The sequence below is a fragment of the Nycticebus coucang genome, chromosome X, assembly GCF_027406575.1.
Source record: "Nycticebus coucang isolate mNycCou1 chromosome X, mNycCou1.pri, whole genome shotgun sequence".
NCBI classification, from domain to species: Eukaryota; Metazoa; Chordata; class Mammalia; order Primates; family Lorisidae; genus Nycticebus; species Nycticebus coucang.
This window is the reverse complement of record NC_069804.1, coordinates 81,745,583-81,773,000: the sequence shown is the minus strand read 5'-3', so window position 1 is coordinate 81,773,000 and position 27,418 is coordinate 81,745,583. Positions and strand designations below refer to the sequence as shown.

At 37.6% G+C, this 27,418-nt stretch overlaps 1 protein-coding gene and 1 non-coding gene across 2 annotated transcripts in view; one reads left to right on the top strand and one right to left on the bottom strand.

Moving 5' to 3' along the window:
* The window catches only part of LOC128576873 (zinc finger protein 610-like), a 55,994-nt gene that overhangs the window by 26,964 nt on the left and 1,612 nt on the right, over positions 1–27,418 (bottom strand). The window lies entirely within an intron of this gene.
* Positions 8,883–8,988, top strand: LOC128578755 (U6 spliceosomal RNA). Its single transcript, XR_008377888.1, has one exon. It is a non-coding gene; the product is annotated as a U6 spliceosomal RNA (small nuclear RNA).

Genomic DNA, 27,418 nt, shown 5'->3' with positions numbered 1-27,418 from the left:
TTCTGGTCCTGTAAGCCTTAGTCCACAGGCACAAGAACTTAAAGAGCAAGAGGAAGTGAAAGGAAAATTAGGGCAAGGAAACAGATAAAAGAAATCACTCATGAGGAAGAATCAGCAGAAAACTCCAGGCAAAATGAAGAACCAGTCTAGAACAACCCCACCAAGGGACCATGAGGTAGCTGCTGCAGATGATTCCACCAGTATAGAAATGTTAGGAATGAATGAAAGGGAATTTAGAATACACATGTTGAAAACAATGAAAGAAATGATGGAAACAATGAAGGAAATTGCTAATAAAGTGGAAAATAACCAAAAGGAAATCCAAAAACAGAATCAAATCAGAGACGAACGATATGAAGAATATAAAAAGGATATAGCAGAGCTGAAGGAACTGAAACAGTCAATTAGGGAACTTAAAGACGCAATGGAAAGTATCAGCAACAGGTTAGACCATGCAGAAGAAAGAATTTCAGAGGTTGAAGACAAAGTTCTTGAGATAACTCAGACAGTAAAAGAGGCAGAAAAGAAGAGAGAGAAAGCAGAACGTTCACAGTCAGAATTATGGGACTTTATGAAGCATTTCAACATACGAGTTATACGAATTCCAGAAGGGGAAGAAGAATGCCCCAGAGGAATGGAAGCCATACTAGAGAATATTATAAAAGAAAATTTCCAAACATCACCAAAGATTCTGACACAGTGCTTTCAGAGTGATATCGGACACCGGGTCTCCTCAACTCTAACCGAGCTTCTCCGAGACACATTGTGATGAACCTGCCCAAAGTCAAGACAAAAGAAAAGATTCTGCAAGCTGCCAGGAGTAAGTGCCAGTTGACCTACAGGGGCAAATCCATCAGAGTGTCCGCAGACTTCTCTAATGAAACTTTCCAAGCAAGAAGACAATGGTCATCGACCTTTAATCTACTTAAACAGAACAATTTTCAGCCCAGAATTCTGTACCCTGCTAAGCGAAGCTTCAAAATTGACGGAGAAATCAAATCATTTATGGATATACAAACATTGAGGAAATTCGCCACAACCAGACCAGCTCTACAGGAAATACTTCAACCTGCTCTGCACACTGACCACCACAATAGATCAGCAGCAAAGTAAGAACTCAGAAATTAAAGGACAGAACCAAACCTCCACACTGATGCAAAAGATAAAACTAAGCAATGGACTCTCACCAAATAAGACGAATAGAATACTACCACACTTATCAATTATCTCAATAAATGTTAATGGCTTGAATTCCCCACTGAAGAGACATAGATTGGTTGACTAGATTAAAAAACACAAGCCATCCATTTGCTGTCTGCAAGAAACACACCTGGCTTCAAAAGACAAATTAAAATTCCCAGTCAGGGTTGGAAGAAAATTTCTCAGGCAAATGGAATTCAGAAGAAAAGAGGAGTGCAATCTTATTTTCAGATACATGTGGATTTAAAGCAACTAAAGTCAAAAAAGACAAAGATGGTCACTTTATATTGGTCAACGGAAAAATACAACAAGAAGACATTTCAATTCTAAATATTTATGCACCCAATTAAAATGCTCCCAGATTCTTGAAGCAGACCTTACTCAGTCTGAGCAATATGATACCTGATAATCCCATCATAACAGGGGACTTTAACACGCCTCTTACAGAGCTGGACAGATCCTCTAAACAGAAATTAAACAAAGATGTAAGAGATTTAAATGAGACCCTAGAACAACTATGCTTGATAGACGCATATAGAACACTCCACCCCAAAGATAAAGAATATACATTCTTCTCATCACCCCATGGAACATTCTCCAAAATTGATCATATCCTGGGACACAAAACAAATATCAACAGAATAAAAAGAATTGAAATTTTACCTTGTATCTTCTCAGACCATAAGGCACTAAAGGTGGAACTCAACTCTAACAAAAATGCTCAACCCCACCCAAAGGCATGGAAATTAAACAATCTTCTGTTGAATAACAGATGGGTGAAGGAAGAAATAAAACAGGAAATCATTAACTTCCTTGAGCATAACAACAATGAGACACAAGCTACCAAAACCTGTGGGATACTGCAAAAGCAGTTTTGAGAGGAAAATTCATCGCATTAGATGCCTACATTCGAAAAACAGAAAGAGAGCACATCAACAATCTCACAAGAGATCTTATGGAATTGGAAAAAGAAGAACAATCTAAGCCTAAACTCAGTAGAAGAAAAGAAATATCCAACATCAAATCAGAGATCAATGAAATTGAAAACAAAAGAATCATTCAGAAAATTAATGAAACAAGGAGTTGGATTTTTGAAAAAATAAACAAAATGGATAAACCATTGGCCAGACTAACTAGAAATAGAAAAGTAAAATCTCTAATAACCTCAATCAGAAACGATAAAGGGGAAATAACAACTGATCCCACAGAGATACAAGAGATCATCTCTGAATACTACCAGAAACTCTATGCCCAGAAATTTGACAATGTGAAGGAAATGGATCAATATTTGGAATCACACCCTCTCCCTAGACTTAGCCAGGAAGAAATAGAGCTCCTGTACAGACCAATTTCAAGCACTGAGATCAAAGAAACAATAAAAAACCTTCCAACTAAAAAATGCCCTGGTCCAGATGGCTTCACTCCAGAATTCTATCAAACCTACAAGGAAGAGCTTATTCCTGTACTGCAGAAATTATACCAAAAAATTGAGGAAGAAGGAATCTTACCCAACACATTCTATGAAGCAAACATCACCCTGATACCAAAACCAGGAAATGACCCAAACAAAAAGGAGAATTTCAGACCAATCTCACTCATGAATATAGATGCAAAAATTCTCAACAAAATCCTAGCCAATAGATTACAGCTTATCATCAAAAAAGTCATTCATCCTGATCAAGTAGGCTTCATCCCAGGGATGTAAGGCTGGTTTAACATATGCAAGTCCATAAACGTTATCCACCATATTAACAGTGGCAAAAATAAAGATCACATGATCCTCTCAATAGATGCAGAAAAAGCATTTGATAAAATCCAGCATCCTTTTCTAATTAGAACACTGAAGAGTATAGGCATAGGTGGCACATTTCTAAAACTGATTGAAGCTATCTATGACAAACCCACAGCCAATATTTTACTGAATGGAGTAAAACTCAAAGCTTTTCCTCTTAGAACTGGAACCAGACAAGGTTATCCTCTGTCACCTTTACTATTAAACATAGTGCTGGAAGTTCTAGCCAATACAAATAGGCAAGACAAGGAAATAAAGGGAATCGAAACGGGAGCAGAGGAGGTCAAACTCTCCCTCTTTGCTGACGACATGATCTTATACTTAGAGAACCCCAAAGACTCAACCACAAGACTCCTAGAAGTCATCAAAAAATACAGTAATCTTTCAGGATATAAAATCAATGTACACAAGTCAGTAGCCTTTGTATACACCAATAACAGTCAAGATGAGAAGCTAATTAAGGACACAACTCCCTTCACCATAGTATCAAAGAAAATGAAATACCTAGGAATATACCTAACGAAGGAGGTGAAGGACCTCTATAAAGAAAACTATGAACTCTTCAGAAAGGAAATAGCAGAGGATATTAACAAATGGAAGAACATACCATGCTCATGGATGGGAAGAATCAACATTGTTAAAATGTCTATACTTCCCAAAGCAATCTACCTATTCAATGCCATTCCTATCAAAGTACCTACATCGTACTTTCAAGATTTGGAAAAAATGATTCTGCGTTTTGTATGGAACCGGAAAAAAACCCGTATAGCTAAGGCAGTTCTTAGTAACAAAAATAAAGCTGGGGGCATCAGCATACCAGATTTTAGTCTGTACTACAAAGCCATAGTGCTCAAGACAGCATGGTACTGGCACAAAAACAGAGACATAGACACTTGGAATGGAATTGAAACCCAAGAAATGAAACTAACATCTTACAACCACCTAATCTTTGATAAACCAAACAAGAACTTACCTTGGGGGAAAGACTCCCTATTCAATAAATGGTGTTGGGAGAACTGGATGTCTACATGTAAAAGACTGAAACTGGACCCACACCTTTCCCCACTCACAAAAATTGATTCAAGATGGATAAAGGACTTAAATTTAAGGCATGAAACAATAAAAATCCTCAAAGAAAGCATAGGAAAAACACTGGAAGATATTGGCCTGGGGGAAGACTTCATGAAGAAGACTGCCATGGCAATTGCAACAACAACAAAAATAAACAAATGGGACTTCATTAAACTGAAAAGCTTCTGTACAGCTAAGGAGACAATAACCAAAGCAAAGAGACAACCTACACAATGGGAAAGGATATTTGCATATTTTCAATCAGACAAAAGCTTAATAACTAGGATCTATAGAGAACTCAAAGTAATCCACATGAAAAAAGCCAACAATCCCTTATATCAATGGGCAAGAGACATGAATAGAACTTTCTCTAAAGACGACAGACAAATGGCTAACAAACACATGAAAAAATGTTCATCATCTCTATATATTAGAGAAATGCAAATCAAAACAACCCTGAGATATCATCTAACCCCAGTGAGAATGGCCCACATCACAAAATCTCAAAACTGCAGATGCTGGCGTGGATGTGGAGAGAAGGGAACACTTTTACACTGCTGGTGGGACTGCAAACTAGTACAACCTTTCTGGAAGGAAGTATGGAGAAACCTCAAAGCACTCAACCTAGACCTCCCATTCGATCCTGCAATCCCATTACTGGGCATCTACCCAGAAGGAAAAAAATCCTTTTATCATAAGGACACTTGTACTAGACTGTTTATTGCAGCTCAATTTACCATAGCCAAAATGTGGAAACAGCCTAAATGCCCACCAACCCAGGAATGGATTAACAAGCTGTGGTATATGTATACCATGGAATACTATTCAGCCATTAAAAAAAAAGGAGACTTTACATCCTTCGTATTAACCTGGATGGAAGTGGAAGACATTATTCTTAGTAAAGCATCACAAAAATGGAGAAGCATGAATCCTATGTACTCAATCTTGATATGAGGACAATTAATGACAATTAAGGATATGGGGGGGAAGCAGAAAGAGGGATGGAGGGAGGAGGGTGGGGCCTTAGTGTGTGTCACACTTTATGGGGGCAAGACATAATTGCAAGAGGGACTTTAGCTAACAATTGCAATCAGTGTAACTGGCTTATTGTACCCTCAATGAATCCCCAACAATAAAAAAAAAAAGAAAATTTTAGACCAATATCACTAATGAATATAGATGCAAAAATATTCAACAAGATTCTAACAAACAGAATCCAGCAACATATCAAACAAATCATACATCATGACCAAGTCGGTTTTATCCCAGGGTCTCAAGGCTGGTTCAATATACGTAAATCTATAAATGTAATACAGCACATGAACAAATTAAAAAACAAAGACCATACGATTCTTTCAATCGATGCAGAAAAAGCTTTTGATAACATCCAACATCCATTCATGATCAGAACACTTAAGAAAATTGGTATAGAAGGGACATTTCTTAAACTGATAGAGGCCATCTACAGCAAACCCACAGCCAATATCATGTTGAATGAAGTTAAATTGGAATCATTTCCGCTTAGATCTGGAACCAGAGAAGGCTGCCCATTGCCTCCAATGCTCTTTAACATTGTAATGGAAGTTTTAGCCACCCCAAGTAGGGAAGAAAAGGCGATCAAGGGTATCCACATAGGGTCAGAAGAGATCAAACTTGTGCTCTTCGCAGATGATATGATTGTATATCTGGAAAATACTAGGGACTCTACTACAAAACTCTTAGAAGTGATTAAGGAATACGGCAGTGTCTCAGGTTATAAAATCAACATTCATAAATTGGTAGCCTTTATATATACCAACAATAGTCAAGTTGAAAAAACAATTAAGGACTCTATCCCATTCACAGTAGTGCCAAAGAAGATGAAATACTTGGGAGTTTATCTAACAAAGGACGTGAAAGATCTATACAAAGAGAACTATGAAATTCTAAGAAAAGAGACAGCTGAGAATGTTAACAAATGGAAAAATATACCATGCTTATGGCTGGGAAGAATCAACATTGTTAAAATGTCCATACTACCCAAAGCAATATATAATTTCAACGCAATCCCCATTAAAGCTCCACTGTCATACTTTAAAGATCATGGAAAAATAATTCTTCGTTTTACATGGAATCAGAAAAAACCTCGAATAGCCAAGACATTACTGAAAAATAAAAACAAAGCAGGAGGAATCAGGCTACCAGACCTCAGACCATACTACAAATCGATAGTGATCAAAACAGCATGGTACTGGCACAAAAACAGAGAAGTAGATGTCTGGAACAGAATAGAGAACCAAGAGATGACTCCAGCTACTTACCGTTATTTAATCTTTGACAAGGCAATTAAAAACATTCAGTGGGGAAAAGATTCCCTATTTAACAAATGGTGCTGGGTGAACTGGCTGGCAACCTGTAGAAGACTGAAACTGGACCCACACCTCTCACCATTAGCCAAGATAGACTCTTACTGGATTAAAGATATAACCTAAGACATGAAACTATAAAAATACTAGAAGAGATTGTAGGGAAAACCCGTGAAGAAATTGGGTTGGGCAAGTTTTTTATGAGAAGGATCCCCCAGGCAATTGAAGCTGCTTCAAAAATACACTATTGGGACTTGATCAAACTAAAAAGCTTCTGCACAGCCAAGAACACAGTAAGTAAAGCAAGCAAACAGCCCTCAGAATGGGAGAAGGTATTTGCAGGTTATGTCTCCAACAAAGGTTTAATAACCAGAATCCACAGAGAACTCAAACACATTAGCAAAAAAAGAACAAGGGATCCCATTGCAGGCTGGGCAAGGGACTTGAAGAGAAACTTCTCTGAAGAAGACAGGCGCATGGCCTTCAGACGTATGAAAAAATGCTCATCATCTTTAATCATCAGAGAAATGCAAATCAAAACTACTTTGAGATATCATCTAACTCCAGTGAGACTAGCCTATATCACAAAATCCCAAGACCAGAGATTTTGGCATGGATGTGGCGAAAAGGGAACACTTTTGCACTGCTGGTGGGAATGCAAATTAATACATTCCTTTTGGAAAGAGATATGGAGAACACTTAGAGATCTAAAAATAGATCTGCCATTCAATCCTGTAATCCCCCTACTGGGCATATACCCAGAAGACCAAAAATCACACCATAACAAAGATATTTGTATCAGAATATTTATTGCAGCCCTGTTCATAATTGCTAAGTCATGGAAAAAGCCCAAGTGCCCATCGATCCACGAATGGATCAATAAATTGTGGTATATGTACACCATGGAATATTATGCAGCCTTAAAGAAAGATGGAGACTTTACCTCTTTCATGTTTACATGGATGGAGCTGGAACATATTGTTCTTAGTAAAGTGTCTCAAGAATGGAAGAAAAAGTACCCAATGTACTCACCCTTATTATGAAACTAATGTAGGACCTTCACATGAAAGCTGTATCCCAGTTATAACCTAAGAATAGGGAGAAAGGGGAAAGGGATGGGAGGGAGGGGGTGGGAAGGGGAAGGAGGGTGATTAATGGGAATACACATGCAGTGCATCTTACAAGGGTATATGTGAATCCTAGTAAATGTGGAATGTAAAGGTCTTAGCAAAATAACTAAGAAAACGCTGCAAAATCTATGTTAACTAATGTGATGAAAATGTGTCAAACGATCTATGAACCAAGTGTATGGTGCCCCACGATCATACTAATGTACACAGCTATGGTTTAATAAAAATGAAAAATAAATAAATAAAGTGATAACAGTAACTTCTCAAAACACGCTGTGCATGTATTTAATTGTGAAATTAGACCCTATCCTATTAAAGTCAGGAGCAAGAAGTGATAATCACTATCCCTATTATAAGAATCATTGATATTGAAAGGCAAAGATTCAATTATTACCATTGATGAATAATATGAATATATATCTAGAACATCCAAGAATATCACCTTCAAATCACTGAATCTAATGTAACAGTTTAAAATAGGGTGGATATAAAATAAACATACAAACATTATTTTCCTATACACAACAATAATTGATTAAAATATAATAGGGCTAGGCATTATGGCTCACCCCTACAATTGTAGTACTTTTGGGGACTGATGTGGGAGAATCACTTGAGGCCAGGAGATTGAGAGCAGCTGCAGAAACATAAAGTGACTCCATCTCTACAAAAAATACAAAAATTAGCTGTGGTGTTCCCACACAGCTGTAGTCACAGCTACTTGAGAGGCTGGGGAAGGAAGATTGCTTGAGCCCAAGAGTTTGAGGCTGTAGTAAGCTATGATGATTCTCTGCACTCTAGCCTGAGAAACAGAGTAAGACTGTCTCCCCACTATACATATACATATATATGTGTGTGTATATGTTATATATGTATGCACACACACATATATAATATATACATATAATCATATCCATAACAGCAACAAAAGGTATAAAATGCCAAGAAATAAGCCTAAACAAAAATTGCAAGACTTTCATGGAGAAAACAATAAAGTTTACTGACAGAAACAGAAGAAGGGATGAATAAATAAATATACATTTTTCATAGACAAGAAAATGAAACATTGTCAATATGTCAGTTATTGCCAAATGTATAAATTCACTGAAATCACAATAAACTTCAGAATGTTTCTTAGAACCCAACTAGATAATTCTAAAATTCCAAGGAAATGCAATATTGGTGAAGGAATAGAAAGATAGATTAATGGAATAGACCCACTGGTATGCTCATATGGCATTTCAAATCAATAATTCAGTAAATGTTATTAGTACAATTAGCTAATCGTTTAGAAAAATATTAAATGAAATTTCTGACTAATTTCATTTTCAAAAATACAGAAAAGTGCTGGCTTCAGCAGCACATATCCTACAATTGAATAATACAGAGAAGTTTAGCATGGCTCTTGCCCAAGGATAGCACACAAATTCATGAAGCATTCCATATTTTTGAAATGAATGAAAGACATTATGAAATTACAAAGGATATATCAGAACTTAAAGAATTGAAAGAGTCATTCAGGGATTTTCAAAATAGCAGTAGAAATTTCAATAGCAGATTAAATCATGGAGAAGAGAGAATCTCACAGATTGAAGACACGGCTCTTGAACAACTTAATCATTTAAAGCAACAGAAAAAAGAGAGTAAAAACTGAGTAATTCCTTAGAGAATTATGGGATTTCATGAAGCATACAAGTATACAAATTATAGGTATCTCTGAATGGGAAGAAGAACTGACACAAAGGATTAGAAGCCCCTCTGGAGGATATCATAAATAAAAATTTCACGAGCATCACAAAAGATTCTGACACATCCCTTATAGATAGATATTGAACTGCAGTTCATTTCAATACAAACACAGCATCTCCTACACACATTGTAATGAACCTGGCCAAAGTCAAAATGGAAGAGAAAATTCTGGCAGCAGCCAGGAGAAAGCACCAACTGATCTACAGGGACAAATAAATCAGGGTGACAGAGGAATTCCTCAGCTGAAACATTATAAGTCAGAAGAGACTGGGCACTGACTTTCCTTTTTTTTTTTTTTCATTGTTGGGGATTCATTGAGGGTACAGTAAGCCAGGTTATACTGATTGCAATTGTTAGGTAAAGTCCCTCTTGCAATCATGTCTTGCCTCATAAAGTGTGACACACACCAAGGCCCCACCCACCTCCCTCCTTCCCTCTTTCTGTTTCCCCCCCCATAACCATAATTGTCATTAATTGTCCTCATATCAAAATTGAGTACATAGGATTCATGCTTCTCCATTCTTGTGATGCTTTACTAAGAATAATGTCTTCCACGTCCATCCAGGTTAATACGAAGGATGTAAAGTCTCCATTTTTTTTAATGGCTCAATAGTATTCCATGGTATACATATACCACAGCTTGTTAATCCTTTCCTCAGTTGGTGGGCATTTAGGCTGTTTCCATATTTTGGCGATTGTAAATTGAGCTGCAATAAACAGTCTAGTACAAGTGTCCTTATGATAAAAGGATTTCTTTCCTTCTGGGTAGATGCCCAGTAATGGGATTGCAGGATCAAATGGGAGGTCTAGCTTGAGTGCTTTGAGGTTTCTCCATACTTCCTTCCAGAAAGGTTGTACTAGTTTGCAGTCCCACCAGCAGTGTAAAAGTGTTCCCTTCTCTCCACATCCACGCCAGCATCTGCAGTTTTGAGATTTTGTGATGTGGGCCATTCTCACTGGGGTTAGATGATATCTCAGGGATGTTTTGATTTGCATTTCTCTAATATATAGAGATGATGAACATTTTTTCATGTGTTTGTTAGCCATTCGTCTGTCGTCTTTAGAGAAAGTTCTATTCATGTCTCTTGCCCATTGATATAAGGGATTGTTGGCTTTTTTCATGTGGATTACTTTGAGTTCTCTATAGATCCTAGTTATCAAGCTTTTGTCTGATTGAAAATATGCAAATATCCTTTCCCATTGTGTAGGTTGTCTCTTTGCTTTGGTTATTGTCTCCTTAGCTGTACAGAAGCTTTTCAGTTTAATGAAGTCCCATTTGTTTATTTTTGCTGCTGTTGCAATTGCCATGGCAGTCTTCTTCATGAAGTCTTCCCCCAGGCCAATATCTTCCAGTGTTTTTCCTATGCTTTCTTTGAGGATTTTTATTGTTTCATGCCTTAAATTTAAGTCCTTTATCCATCTCGAATCAATTTTTGTGAGTGGGGAAAGGTGTGGGTCCAGTTTCAGTCTTTTACATGTAGACATCCAGTTCTCCCAACACCATTTATTGAATAGGGAGTCTTTCCCCCAAGGTAAGTTCTTGTTTGGTTTATCAAAGATTAGGTGGTTGTAAGATGTTAGTTTCATTTCTTGGGTTTCAATTCCATTCCAAGTGTCTATGTCTCTGTTTTTGTGCCAGTACCATGCTGTCTTGAGCACTATGGCTTTGTAGTACAGACTAAAATCTGGTATGCTGATGCCCCCAGCTTTATTTTTATTACTAAGAACTGCCTTAGCTATACGGGGTTTTTTCTGGTTCCATACAAAACGTAGAATCATTTTTTCCAAATCTTAAAAGTACGATGTAGGTACTTTGATAGGAATGGCATTGAATAGGTAGATTGCTTTGGGAAGTATAGACATTTTAACAATGTTGATTCGTCCCATCCATGAACATGGTATGTTCTTTCATTTTTTAATATCTTCTGCTATTTCCTTTCTGAGGATTTCATAGTTTTTTTATAGAGGTCCTTCACCTCCTTCGTTAGGTATATTCCTAGGTATTTCATTTTCTTTGAAACTATGGTGAAGGGAGTTGTGTCCTTAATTAGCTTCTCATCTTGACTGTTATTGGTGTATACAAAGGCTACTGACTTGTGTACATTGATTTTATATCCTGAAAGATTACTGTATTTTTTGATGACTTCTAGGAGTCTTGTGGTTGAGTCTTTGGGGTTCTCTAAGTATAAGATCATGTCGTCAGCAAAGAGGGAGAGTTTGACCTCCTCTGCTCCCATTTGGATTCCCTTTATTTCCTTGTCTTGCCTAATTGTATTGGCTAGAACTTCCAGCACTATGTTGAATAGTAAAGGTGACAGAGGACAACCTTGTCTGGTTCCAGTTCTAAGAGGAAAAGCTTTGAGTTTTACTCCATTCAGTAAAATATTGGCTGTGTGTTTGTCATAGATAGCTTCAATCAGTTTTAGAAATGTGCCACCTATGCCTATACTCTTCAGTGTTCTAATTAGAAAAGGATGCTGGATTTTATCAAATGCTTTTTCTGCATCTATTGAGAGGATCATGTGATCTTTATTTTTGCCACTGTTAATATGGAGGATAATGTTTATGGGCTTGCGTATGTTAAACCAGCCTTGCATCCCTGGGATGAAGCCTACTTGATCATGATGAATGACTTTTTTGATGATAAGCTGTAATCTATTGGCTAGGATTTTGTTGAGAATTTTTGCATCTACGATCATGAGAGAGATTGGTCTGAGATTCTCCTTTTTGTTTGAGTCTTTTCCTGGTTTTGGTATCAGGGTGATGTTTGCTTCATAGAATGCGTAGGGGAAGATTCCTTCTTCCTCAGTTTTTTGGAATAATTTCTGCAGTACAGGAATCAGCTCTTCCTTGAAGGTTTGATAGAATTCTGGAGTGAAGCCATCTGGACCAGGGCATTTTTTGGTTGGAAGCTTTTTTATTGTTTCCTTGATCTCAGTGCTTGAAATTGGTCTGTTCAGGAGCTCTATTTCTTCCTGGCTGAGTCTAGGGAGAGGGTGTGATTCCAAATATTGATCCATTTCCTTCACATTGTCAAATTTCTGGGCATAGAGTTTCTGGTAGTATTCAGAGATGATCTCTTGTATCTCTGTGGGATCAGTTTTTATTTCCCCTTTATCATTTTTAATTGAGGTTACTAGAGATTTTACTTTTCTATTTCTAGTTAGTCTGGCCAATGGTTTATCTATTTTATTTATTTTTTCAAAAAACCATCTCCTTGTTTCATTAATTTTCTGAATGATTCTTTTGTTTTCAATTTCATTGATCTCTGATTTGATTTTGGATATTTCTTTTCTTCTACTGAGTTTAGGCTTAGATTGTTCTTCTTTTTCCAATTCCATAAGATCTCTTGTGAGATTGTTGATGTGCTCTCTTTCTGTTTTTCGAATGTAGGCATCTAAAGTGATGAATTTTCCTCTCAAAACTGCTTTTGCAGTATCCCACAGGTTTTGGTAGCTTGTGTCTTCATTGTTGTTATGCTCAAGGAAGTTAATGATTTCCTGTTTTATTTCTTCCTGCACCCATCTGTTATTCAACAGAAGATTGTTTAATTTCCATGCCTTTGGGTGGGGTTGAGCATTTTTGTTAGAGTTGAGTTCCACCTTTAGTGCCTTATGGTCTGAGAAGATACAAGGTAAAATTTCAATTCTTTTGATTCTGTTGATATTTGTTTTGTGTCCCAGGATATGATCAATTTTGGAGAATATTCCATGGGGTGATGAGAAGAAGGTATATTCTTTATCTTTGGGGTGGAGTGTTCTATATGCGTCTATCAAGCACAGTTGTTCTAGGGTCTCATTTAAATCTCTTATATCTTTGTTTAATCTCTGTTTAGAGGATCTGTCCAGCTCTGTAAGAGGAGTGTTAAAGTCCCCTGTTATGATGGTATTATCAGATATCATATTGCTCAGACTGAGTAAGGTCTGCTTCAAGAATCTGGGAGCATTTAAATTGGGTGCATAAATATTTAGAATTGAAATGTCTTCTTGTTGTATTTTTCCCTTGACCAATATAAAGTGACCATCTTTGTCTTTTTTGACTTTAATTGCTTTAAATCCACATGTATCTGAAAATAAGATTGCAACTCCTCTTTTCTTCTGAATTCCATTTGCCTGAAAAATTGTCTTCCAACCCTTGACTCGGAGCTTTAATTTGTCTTTTGAAGCCAGATGTGTTTCTTGCAGACAGCAAATGGATGGCTTGTGTTTTTTAATCCAGTCAGCCAATCTATGTCTCTTCAGTGGGGAATTCAAGCTATTAACATTTATTGAGATAATTGATAATTGTTGTAGTATTCTATTCATCTTATTTGGTGAGAGTCCATTGCTTAGTTTTATCTTTTGCATCAGTGTGGAGGTTAGGTTCTGTCCTTTGATTTCTGAGTTCTTACTTTGCTGCTGATCCATTGTGGTGGTCAGTGTGCAGAACAGGTTGAAGTATTTCCTGTAGAGCTGGTCTTGTTGTGGGGAATTTCCTCAATGTTTGTATATCCGTAAATGATTTGATTTCTCCGTCAATTTTGAAGCGTAGCAGGGTACAGAATTCTGGGCTGAAAGTTGTTCTGTTTAAGTACATTAAAGGTAGATGGCCATTGTCTTCTTGCTTGGAAAGTTTCATTAGAGAAGTCTGCGGTCACTCTGATGGATTTGCCCCTCTAGGTCAACTGGTGCTTATTCCTGGCAGCTTGCAGAATCTTTTCTTTTGTCTTGACTTTGGACAGATTCATCACAATGTGTCTTGGAGAAGCTCGGTTAGAGTTGAGGCGACCTGGGGTCCGATATCCCTCTGAAAGCAGTGTGTCAGAATCTTTGGTGATGTTTGGGAAATTTTCTTTTATAATATTCTCTAGTATGGCTTCCATTCCTCTGGGGCATTCTTCTTCCCCTTCTGGAATTCCTATAACTCGTATGTTGGAACGCTTCATAAAATCCTATAATTCTGACTGTGAACGTTCTGCTTTCTCTCTCTTCTTTTCTGCCTCTTTTACTGTCTGAGTTATCTCAAGAACTTTGTATTCTACCTCTGAAATTCTTTCTTCTGCATGGTCTATCCTGTTGCTGATACTTTCCATTGCATCTTTAAGTTCCCTAATTGACTGTTTCAGTTCCTTCAGCTCTGCTATATCCTTTTTATATTCTTCATATCGTTCGTCTCTTATTTGATTCTGTTTTTGGATTTCCTTTTGATTATTTTCCACTTTATTAGCAATTTCCTTCATTGTTTCTATCATTTCTTTCATTGTTTTCAACATGTGTATTCTAAATTCCTTTTCTGTCATTCCTAACATTTCTTTACAGGTGGAATCATCTGCAGTAGCTACCTCATGGTCCCTTGGTGGGGTTGTTCTAGACTGGTTCTTCATGTTGCCTGGAGTTTTCTGCTGATTCTTCCTCATGAGTGATTTCTTTTATCTGTTTCCTTGCCCTAATTTTCCTTTCACTTCCTCTTGCTCTTTAAGTTCTTGTGCCTGTGGAAGTTGCGGGCGGGTTTAGACGGATTGAACGCACGCGACCACTTGCCGGTTTTCCACTGTTTTAGTGCTCGTCTTGGGGTCCAGAAGTCTCTTGCTGACTCCCTGTATCCTCATAGGAGTGTTGATAGGCAGATCCCACCAGCCAGAGATGCCTGGAGTCCTATCTCCCCAGACTCACGGTGCCCAGATTTAAGGAAGCTGTTACTCGGCCACCATCTTGCTCCGCCTCCTGGCACTGACTTTCAATATAATCAAACAAATCAACTTCCAGCAACTGGAAAAGGAAAAACATTCCAACCCCAAACCCAGTAGAAGAAAAGAAATAACCAAAATTAGAGCAGAATTAAATGAAACTCAAAAAAAAAAAAGAATTATACAACAGATCAATAAATCAAAAAGTTGGTTTTTTGAAAAGGTCAATAAAATAGATAAACCTTTGGCTAACCTAACCAGGAAAAAAAAGAATACAATCTCTAATCTCTTACATCAGAAACGACAAAGATGAAACAACAACAGACCCTTCATAAATTCAAAAAGTTCTTAATATATATTACAAAAAACTTTATTCTCAGAAATATGAAAATCTGACGGAAATTATCCAATACTTGGAAGCACGTCACCTTCCAAGACTTAGCCAGAATGAAGTGAAAATGTTGAACAGGTCAATATCAAGTTCGGAAATAGCATCAACTATACACAATCTCCCTAAAAAGAAAAACCCGGCAACAAATGGCTTCATGTCAGAATTCTACCAAACCTTTAAAGAGGAACTAGTACCTATATTACTCAACCTGTTCCAAAAGGTAGAAAAAGAAGGAAGACTACCCAGCATGTTCTATGAAGCAAACATCACCCTGATCCCCAAACCAGGAAAAGACCCAATAAGAATAGAAAATTATAAATCAATGTCAATAATGAATATAGATGCAAAAGTATTCAACAAGATCCTAACAAACAGAATCCACCAACACATCAAACAAATTATACATCATGACCAATTTGGTTTTATCCCAGGGTCTCAAGGCTGGTTCAATATCCGTAAATCCGTAAGTATAATTCAGCACATAAACAAATTAAAAAACAAAAACCATATGATTCTCTCAATTGATGCAGAAAAAGCTTTTGATAATATCCAGCATCCCTTCATGATCAGAATACTTAATAAAATTGGTATAGAAGGGACACTTCTGAAACTGATAGAGGCCATCTACAGCAAACCCACAGCCAACATTGTATTGACTGGAGTTAAAGTAAAAGCATTGGCACTCAGATCAGGAACCAGACAAGGTTGCCCATTGTATCCACTGCTATTTAACACTGTAATAGAAGTTTTAGTCACTGCAATAAGGAAAGAAAAGGCTATCAAGGGTATCCATATAAGGTTAGAAGAGATCAATCTTTTGCTCTTCTCAGATGATATGATTGTATATCTGGAAAATATACAGGGATTCTACCAAAAAACTCTTAGAAGTGATCAAGAAATACAGCAGCATTTCAGGTTACAAAATCAACATTCATAAATTGTTAGCCTTTATATATACCAACAATAGTCAAGCTGAAAAAACAGTTAAGGACTCTATTCCATTCATAGTAGTGCCAAAGAAGATGAAATATTTGGGGGTTTATCTAACAAAGGACATGAAAGATCTCTATAAATAGAACTATGAAACTCTATGAAAAGAAATAGCTGAAAATGTTAACAAATGGAAAATCATACCATGCTCATGGCTGGGAAGAATCAACATTGGTAAAATGTCCTTACTACCCAAAGCTATATACAATTTTAATGCAATTGGTATTAAACCTCCACTGTCATACTTTAAAGATCTTGAAAAAATAATACTTCATTTTATATGGAATCAGAAAAAACCTCGAATAGCCAAGACATTACTCAGAAATAAAAACAAAGTAGAGGAATCATGCTACCAGAACTCAGACTACACTATTAATCTATAGTGATCAAAACAGGATGGTACTGGCACAAAAACAGAGAAATAGATGTCTGGAACAGAATAGAGAACCAAGAGATGAATCCAGCTGCTTACCGTTATTTATCTTTGACAAGCCAATTACAAACATTCAGTGGGGAAAATATTCCCTATTTAACAAATGGTGCTGGGTGAACTGGCTGGTGAACTGTAGAAGACTGAAACTGGACCCACACCTTTCACCATTAACTAAGATAGACTCTCACTGGATTAAAGATTTAAACTTAAGACATGAAACTATAAAAATACTAGAAGAGAGTGCAGGGAGAACACTTAAAGAAATCGGTCTGGGCGAGTATTTTATGAGGAGGACACCCCCAACAAGATCTGCCCTAGGGGTTGCAGAGCAAGGATTGGGCGGGAGCTTGTAACCTAGCAACTGAGCAGCCTAAAGGCGGGGTCTGAGCTGCCTTACAGCCCTAACCCTCAGAGGCAGAGTAGACCGGTTTTGGCACACTGGGTAAGTGTATAGCCACTTCACAAGTGATTCCAGCAACAAGCATTTTCCTGGGAAAGCTTCTTCTTAGCAAGTTTAGAAGCTTAAAGTGCCTTTTAAGAGAGATGAACAGAGACTTAGGGTGTCTACCCTGTGGGGTTTGAGAAATCAACAGAGGCCTCCAGTCGTATCAGCATTGTAATTAACATCTCATACCCCAGAAGACCACCGGATGCCCAGACAATATTCAACAAGATATACATATTGCTTTGTTATTGGTTATTTTGTTTGTTTATTTTGATGATATTGTTGTTTTGTTTTTTAATTTCAACCTTCTCCGTACGATTTTTTCTTTTTTTCTCCAGTTTTCTAGTATAAATACAATTTCCAATTGCTGCCTTTTTCAATAACTAGAACTTCATTTTTGCTAGTGTTTCTACACCTATTATTTGATTTTTCACCCAATTTTATCCCATACAGATTTCTAGTTGCTTGCTATGGTTTGATTTATAGTATTTTTGTCTTTCCTTTCTACTTGCTGGAGGTGGGGTACTGTATCTGATCAGGTTACCAAAGAGTTGCTGACCTCAAAGGAACCAACCAACCGGGCACCCCCAGAGGTTGTGTTTTTAAGGTTGTGTCAAAGTACCCTACTCTACACCTATATTGCTCTGTCTCCCTCTTTCTGTGTCTCTCTTCTTTTTGTCACCTTTTGTCACCCTTTGTCACCTATTGTCACCCTTTGTCACCTTTTGTCATTCCTTTTACCCACCCCCTCTCCTTTCTCTATTTTCTTTTCATTCTTTCATTCTTTCTTTCATCCCTTCTTGCTTTTCAACCTTCCCATCCTTCTGGTCCTATACCAAAAGGACTCATCAAAACCTTAGTCCACAGGCATGGGAACTTAAAGAGCAAGAGGAAGTGAAAGGAAAATTAGGGCAAGGAAACAGATAAAAGAAATCACTCATGAGGAAGAATCAGCAGAAAACTCCAGGCAACATGAAGAACCAGTCCAGAACAACCCCTCCAAGGCACCATGAGGTAGCTACTGCAGAGGATTTCACCAATAAAGAAATGTTATGAATGACAGAAAGGGAATTTAGAATACACATGATGAAAACAATGAAGGAAACTGCTAATAAAGTGGAAGATAACCAAAAGGAAATCAAAAACAGAATCAAATAAGAGATGAACGATATGAAGTATGTAGAAAGTATATAGCAGAGCTAAAGGAACTGAAGCAGTCAATTAGGGAACTTAAAGATGCAATGGAAAGTATCAGCAACAGGTTAGACCATGCAGAAGAAAGAATTTCAGAGGTAGAAGACAAAGTTCTTGAGATAACTCAGATAGTAAAAGAGGCAGAAAAGAAGAGAGAGAAAGCAGAACATTCACTGTCAGAATTATGGGACCTTATGAAGCGTTCCAACATACGAGTTATAGGAATCCCAGAAGGGGAAGAAGAATGCCCCAGAGGAATGGAAGCCATACTAGAGAATATTATAAAAGAAAATTTCCCAAATATCACCAAAGATTCTGACATGCTGCCCTCAGAGGGATATCGGACCCCAGGTCACCTCAACTCTAACCAAGCTTCTCCAAAACACATGTGATGAACCTGTAAAAAGTCAAGACAAAAGAAAAGATTCTGCAAGCTGCCAGAAGTAAGCACCAGTTGACCTATCTGATGGCAAATCCATCAGAGTGACCATAGACTTCTCTAATGAACCTTTCCAAGCAAGAAGACAATGGTCATCTACCTTTAATCTACTTAAACAGAACAATTTCCAGCCCAGAATTTTGTACCCAGCTAAGCTAAGCTTTGAAATTGATGGAGAGGCACGGTGCCTGTGGCTCAAAGGGGTAGAACACCAGTCCCATATGATGGAGGTCGCAGGTTCAAACCTAGCCCCAGCCAAAAACTGCGCAAAAAAAAAAAAGAAAAAAATTGATGGAGAAATCAAATCATTTATGGATATAAAAAACATTGAGGAAATTCGCCACAACAAGACCAGCTCTACAGGAAATACTTCAACCTGTCCTACACTCTGACCATCACAATGGATCAGCAGCAAAGTAAAAACTCAGAAATTAACCTAAAACCTCAGAAATTAACCTAAAACCTCAGAACCTAACCTCCACACTGATGCAAAAGATAAAACTAAGCAATGGACTCTCACAAAATAAGATGAATAGAACACTATCACACTTATCAATTATCTCAATAAATGTTAATGGCTTGAATTTTACACTGAAGAGACATAGATTGGCTGACTGGATTAAAAAACGCAAGCCATCCATTTGCTGTCTGCAAGAAACATACCTGGCTTCAAAAGACAAATTAAAGCTCCAAGTCAAGGGTTGGAAGACACATTTTCAGGCAAACGGAATTCAGAAGAAAAGAGGAGTTGCGATCTTATTTTCAGATACATGTGGACTTAAAGCAACTAAATTCAAAAAAGACAAAGATGGTCACTTTACATTGGTCAAGGGAAAAATACAACAAGAAGATGTTTCAGGAGGCGGAGCAAGATGGCGGCTGAATAACAGCTTCCTTGCATCTGGGCACTGTGAGTCTGGGGAGATAGGACTCCAGGCATCTCTGGCTGGTGGGATCTGCCTATCATTGCCCCTGCAAGGATACAGGGAGTCAGCAAGAGACTTCTGGATCTCAAGAGGGGGACTAAAACAGTGGAAAAACGGCAAGTGGTCGCGTGTGTTCAATCCGTCTAAACCCGCCCACAACTGTAAGTTCAGTAGCAGCGAGACTGCAAACCAGAAAGGCCTTACCTGTGAACTGTTTTGGTGTCTTTGGACTTGGCACTCAGTTGAACTGCCTTGGGGAGAGCCTGAGTGGGAGTGCGGAGAACTTTGGCCATTGTCTAGGGCCCCAGTCTGAGCCACTGAGCCAGACAGAGCTAATAGTGTTTGGATGTGGGTCACAGGGAGCCATTGTGAGAAATCTGCCCCGGCTAGATCTGCCCTCAGGGTTGCAGAGCTAGAATCGAGTGTGAGCTGGTAACCCAGCGACCAAGCAGCCTAAGGGTGGGGTATGAGCCGCCTTGCAGCCCAAACCCTCAAGGGCAGAGTGAGACCCGTTTTGGCACACTGGGTAAGTGGATAGCCACTTTAGCAGTGACTCCAGCGACAAGCACTTTCCTGGGAAAGCTTCTGCTCAGCAAGTTTACAAGTTCAAAGTGCCTTTTAAGTGGGCTGAAGAGAGATTTAGGGTGTCTACCTGCTGGGGTTTGAGAAATCAGCAGCCTCCAGTCGTATCAGAACTGTGATTAACATCTCCTACCCCAGAAAACCACTTGTTGCCCAGACAATATTCAATAACATATACATACTGCTTGGTTTTTGGTTGTGTATTTTTTTTTTAATTTGGTTGTTCTTTTTGTTTATTTTGATGTTGTTGATGTTTTGTTTTTTAATTTCAACCTTTTCCATACAGATCCTTTTTATTCCTCAATTTTTCTAGTTTAATTATAATTTCCCATTGCTGCCTTTTTCAATAACTAGAACTTCGTTTTTGCTGGTGTTTCTAAAGCTATTATTTGGTTTTTAACCCAATTTTATCCCGTAAAGTTTTCTGTTTGCTTGTTTTGGTTTGATTTATAACATTTTTGTCTTTCCTCTCTACTTGGTGGAAGTGGGGTACTGTGTCTGATCAGGTTAGCAAAGAGCTGCTTACCTCAAGGGAACCACCCAACCGGGCACCCCCAGAAGCTGGGTTTTTTTTAAGGTTGTGTCAAAGTACCCTACTGTACACCTATATTGCTCTGTCTCCCTCTTTCTGTGCCTCTCTTCTTTTTGTCAATATTCCTTTTACCCACTCCATCTCCTTTCTCTAATTTTCTTTTTTTTTTCTTAGCACTCGGTCCTCCTTACTTTCATCCCTTTTTTCTCTTCAACCTTCTCACCCTTCTGGTCCTGTAACCCTTAATCCACAGGCACGAGAACATAAAGAGCAAGATGAAGTGAAAGGAAAATTATGGCAAGGAAACAGATAAAAGAAATCACTCATGACTAAGAATCAGCGAAAACTCCAGGCAACATGAAGAACCAGTCCAGAACAACCCCGCCAAGGGACCATGAGGTAGCTACTGAAGAGGATTCCACCTATAAAGACAAGGTAGGAATGACAAAAAGGGAATTTAGAATACACATGTTGAAAATCATGAAAGAAATGATGGAAACAATAAAGGAAACTGCTAATAAAGTGGAAAATAACCAAAAGGAAATCCAAAAACAGAATCAAATAAGAGACGAACGATATGAAGAATATAGAAAGGATATAGTAGAGCTGAAGGAACTGAAACAGTCAATTAGGGAACTTAAAGATGCAATGCAAAATATCAGCAACAGGTTAGACCATACAGAAGGAAGAATTTCAGAGGTATAAGACAAAGTTCTTGAGATAACTCAGACAGTAAAAGAGGCAGAAAAGAAGAGAGAGAAAGCAGAACGTTCACTGTCAGAATTATGGGACTTTATGAAGCGTTCCAACATACGAGTTATAGGAATGGCAGAAGGGGAAGAAGAATGCCCCAGAGGAATGGGAGCCATACTAGAGAATACTATAAAAGAAAATTTCCCAAATATCACTAAAGATTCTGACACACTGCTTTCAGAGGGATATCGGACCCCAGGTCGCCTCAAGTCTAAGCGAGCTTCTCCAAGACACATTGTGATGAATCTGTCCAAAGTCAAGACAAAAGAAAAGATACTGCAAGCAGCCAGGAGTAAGCGCCAGTTGACCTACAGGGGCAAATCCATCAGAGTCACCGCAGACTTCTCTAATGAAACTTTCCAAGCAAGAAGACAATGGTCATCTACCTTTAATCTACTTAAACAGAACAATTTCCAGAACAGAGTTCTGTACCCTGCTAAGCTAAGCTTCAAAATTGACGGAGAAATCAAATCATTTATGGACATACAAACATTGAGGAAATTCGCCACAACGAGACCAGCTCTACAGGAAATACTTCAACCTGTTCTGCACACTGACCACCACAATGGATCAGCAGCAAAGTAAGAACTCAGAAATTAAAGGACAGAACCTAACCTCCACACTGATGCAAAAGATAAAACTAAGCAATGGACTCTCACCAAATAAGACAAATAGAATTCTACCACACTTATTAATTATCTCAATAAATGTTAATGGCTTGAATTCCCCATTGAAGAGACATAGATTGGCTGACTGGATTAAAAAACACAAGCCATCCATTTGCTGTCTGCAAGAAACACACCTGGCTTTAAAAGACAAATTAAGGCTCCGGGTCAAGGGTTGGAGGACAATTTTTCAGGCAAATGGAATTCAGAAGAAAAGAGGAGTTGCAATCTTATTTTCAGATACATGTAGATTTAAAGTAACTAAAGTCAAAAAAGACAAAGATGGTCACTTTATACTGGTCAAGGGAAAAATACAAAAAGAAGACATTTCAATTCTAAATATTTATGCACCCAATTTAAATGCTCGCAGATTCTTGAAACAGACCTTACTCAGTCTGAGCAATATGATACCTGATAATGCCATAATAACAGGGGAGTTTAACACTCCTCTTACAGAGCTGGACAGATCCTCTAAACAGAAATTAAACAAAGATATAAGAGATTTAAATGAGACGCTAGAACAACTGTGCCTAATAGACGCATATAGAACACTCCACCCCAGAGATGAAGAATATACATTCTTCTCATCACCTCATGGAACATTCTCCAAAATTGATCATATCCTGGGACAGAAAACAAATATCAACAGAATCAAAAGAATTGAAATTTTACCTTGTATCTTCTCAGACCATAAGGCACTAAAGGTGGAACTCAACTCTAACAAAAATGCTCGACCCCACCCAAAGGCATGGAAATTAAACAATCTTCTGTTGAATAACAGATGGGTGCAGGAAGAAATAAAACAGAAAATCATTAACTTCCTTGAGCATAACAACAATGAAGACACAAGCTACCAAAACCTGTGGGATACTGCAAAAGCACTTTTGAGAGGAAAATTCATAGCTTTAGATGCTTACATTTGAAAAACAGAAAGAGAGCACATCAACAATCTCACAAGAGATCTTATGGAATTGGAAAAAGAAGAACAATCTAAGTCTAAACTCAGTAGAAGAAAACAAATATCCAAACTCAAATCAGAGATCAATGGAATTGAAAAAAAAATAATCATTCAGAAAATTAATGAAACGAGGAGTTGGTTTTTTGAAAAAATAAATAAAATAGATAAACCATTGGCCAGACTAACAAGGAATAGAAAAGTAAAATCTCTAGTAACCTCAATCAAAAATGATAAAGGGGAAAAACAACTGATCCCACAGAGATACAAGAGATCATCTCTGAATACTACCAGAAACTCTATGCCCAGGAATTTGACAATGTGAAAGAAATGGATAAATATTTGGAATCACACAGTCTCCCTAGACTCAGCCAGGAAGAAATAGAGCAGCTGAACAGACCAATTTCAAGCACTGAGATCAAAGAAACAATAAAAAATATTCCAACCAAAAAATGCCCTGGCCCAGATGGCTTCACTCCAGAATTCTATCAAACCTTCAAGGAAGAGCTTATTCCTGTACTGCAGAAATTATTCCAAAAAATTGAGGAAGAAGGAATCTTCCCCCAACACATTCTATGAAGCAAACATCAACCTGATACCAAAACCAGGAAAAGACCCAAACAAAAAGGAGAATTTCAGACCAATCTCACTCATGAATATAGATGCAAAAATTCTCAACAAAATCCTAGCCAATAGATTACAGCTTATCATCAAAAAAGTCATTCATCCTGATCAAGTAGGCTTCATCCCAGGGATGCAAGGCTGGTTTAACATACGCAAGTCCATAAACGTTATCCACCATATTAACAGAGGCAAAAATAAAGATCACATGATCCTCTCAATAGATGCAGAAAAAGCATTTGACAAAATCCAGCATCCTTTTCTAATTAGAACACTGAAGAGTATAGGCATAGGTGGCACATTTCTAAAACTGATTGAAGCTATCTATGACAAACACACAGCCAATATTTTACTGAATGGAGTAAAACTCAAAGCTTTTCCTCTTAGAACTGGAACCAGACATGGTTGTCCTCTGTCACATTTACTATTCAACATAGTGCTGAAAGTTCTAGCCAATACAATTAGGCAAGACAAGGAAATAAAGGGAATCCAAATGGGAGCAGAGGAGGTCAAACTCTCCCTCTTTGCTGACGACATGATCTTATAATTAGAGAATCCCATAAACTCAACCACGAGACTCCTAGAAGTCATCAAAAAATACAGTAATGTTTCAGGATATAAAATCAATGTCCACAAGTCAGTAGCCTTTGTATACACCAATAACAGTCAAGATGAGAAGCTAATTAAGGACACAACTCCCTTCACCATAGTTTCAAAGAAAATGAACTACCTTGTAATATACCTAATGAACGAGGTGAAGGACCTCTATAAAGAAAACTATGAAATCCTTAGAAAGGAAATAGCAGAGGATATTAACAAATGGAAGAACATACCATGCTCATGGATGGGAAGAATCAACATTGTTAAAATGTCTATACTTCCCAATGTAGTCTACCTATTCAATGCCATTCCTATCAAAATACCAACATCGTACTTTCAAGATTTGGGAAAAATGATTCTGCGTTTTGTATGGAACTGGAAAAAACCCCGTATAGCTAAGGCAGTTCTCTGTAACAAAAATAAAGCTGGGGGCATCAGCATACCAGATTTTAGTCTGTACTACAAAGCCATAGTGCTCAAGACAGCATGGTACTGGCACAAAAACAGAGACATAGACACTTGGAATCGAACTGAAAACCAAGAAATGAAACTAACATCTTACAACCACCTAATCTTTGATAAACCAAACAAGAACATACCTTGGGGGAAAGACTCCCTATTCAATAAATGGTGTTGGGAGAACTGGATGTCTACATGTAAAAGACTGAAACTGGACCCACACCTTTCCCAATCACAAAAATTGATTCAAGATGGATAAAGGACTTAAATTTAAGGCATGAAACAATAAAAATCATCAAAAAAAAAGTATAGGAAAAACACTGGAAGATATTGGCCTGGGGAAAGACTTCATGAAGAAGACTGCCATGGCAATTGCAACAACAACAAAAATAAACAAATAGGACTTCATTAAACTTAAAAGCTTCTGTACAGCCAAGGAGACAATAACCAAAGCAAAGAGACAACCCACACAATGGGAAAGGATATTTGCATATTTTGAATCAGACAAAAGCTTGATAACTAGGATTTATAGAGAACTCAAATTAATCCACAGGAAAAAATTCAACAATCCCATGTATCAATGGGCAAAATACATGAATAGAACCTTCTCTATAGAATACATACAAATGGCTAATACACATATGAAAAAATGTTTATCATCCCTATGTATTAGAGAAATGCAAATCAAAACCACCCTGAGATCCCATCTAACCCCAATGAGAATGGCCCACATCACTAAATCTCAAAACTGCAGATTCTGGAGTGGATGTGGAGAGAAGGGTCCACTTTTACACTGCTGGTGGGACTGCAATCTAGTACAACCTTTCTTGAAGGAAGTATGGAGAAACCTCAAAGCACTCAAGCTAGACCTCCCATTTGATCCTGCAATACCATTACTGGGCATCTACCCAGAAGGAAAAAAATCCTTTTATCATAAGGACACTTGTACTAGACTGTTTATTGCACCTCAATTTACAATCGCCAAAATGTGAAAACAGCCTAAATACCCAACAACCCAGGAATTGATTAACAAGCTGTGGTATATGTACACCATGGAATACTATTCAGCTATTAAAAAAATATGGAGTCTTTACATACTTCGTATTAACCTGGATGGAAGTGGAAGACATTATTCTTAGTAAAGCATCACAAGAATGGAGAAGCATGAATCCTATGTACTCAATTTTGATATTAAGACAATTAATGACAATTAAGGTCATGGGGGGAGGAGCAAAAACAGAGAGAGGGAAGGAGGGAGAGGGGTGGGGCCTTGGTGTGTGCCAATCCTTCTGGGGAAAGACATGATTGCAAGAGGGACTTTACCTAACAAATGCAATCAGTGTAACCTGTCTTACTGTACCCTCAATGAATCCCCAACAGTAAAAAAAAAAAAAGAAAGAAAGAAAAGATAATTATGGGCAGCACCTGTGGCTCAAAGGAGTAGGGTGCTGGCCCCATATGCTGGAGGAGGCGGGTTCAAGCCCAGCCCCGGCCAAAAAAAAAAAAAAAAAAAAAGAAAAGAAAAGAAAAAGAAAAAAGAAAATTATGACTAGCATACCATAGGAGCATTGCCTAGAAAAATGAATTTTTATGTCATTAAAGCTTTTGAAATGAAAAAAAAAAAAACTCTGAATAACATTAGGCCGAACATAGGGCTCTGATGAAAAATCATAGGATAATTAGAAAATATTTAAAACTCAATGACAATGATTGTACATGTCAAAACTTTGCATGCAGCTGAAACAGAGTGTGCTTAGAGGAAAATGTATATTTTCACTTGCATATATTATTATATGAGAAGAAAGGGGAAAGCCTAATGGGTTGAGTTCAAATAAGAAGATGAGAAAAGAAGAACTGAGTAATAATAAAAATCTAGGCATGAAAGAAATATATTTATATCAACTTCAGAAAAAAGTTATTTATCTCTGGGAGGGAGAAGAGACTGGAATAGAATTAGCTATGTTTGCAGCATTTTATCTCTTTGGGCCAAAAAAATAAAATTGTGTTTTTAAAATTAAAAAAAAGAAAGAAATAGCTGAAGATGTTAACAAATTGCAAAACATACCATGCTTATGGCTGGGAAGAAACAACATTGTTAAAATGTCCATACTATCCAAAGCAATCTACACATTCAATGCAATCCTTATTAAAGTACCATTGTCATACTTTAAAGAACGTGAAAAAATAGTACTTCATTTTATATGGAATCAGAAAAAAACTTGAATAGCAAATACATTACTCAAGAAGAAGAGCAAATCAGGAGGTATCACATTACCAGACTTCAGGCTATACTATAAATCTATAGTGATCAAAACAGCGTGGTACTGGCACAAAAACAGGGAGGTAGATTTATGGAACAGAATAGAGAACCAAGAGTTGAACCCAGATACTTATTATTTGATCTTCCACAAGCCTTTCAAAAATATTCAGTGAGAGAAAGAGTCCCTATTTAATAAATGGTGCTGGGTGATCTGGGTGGCG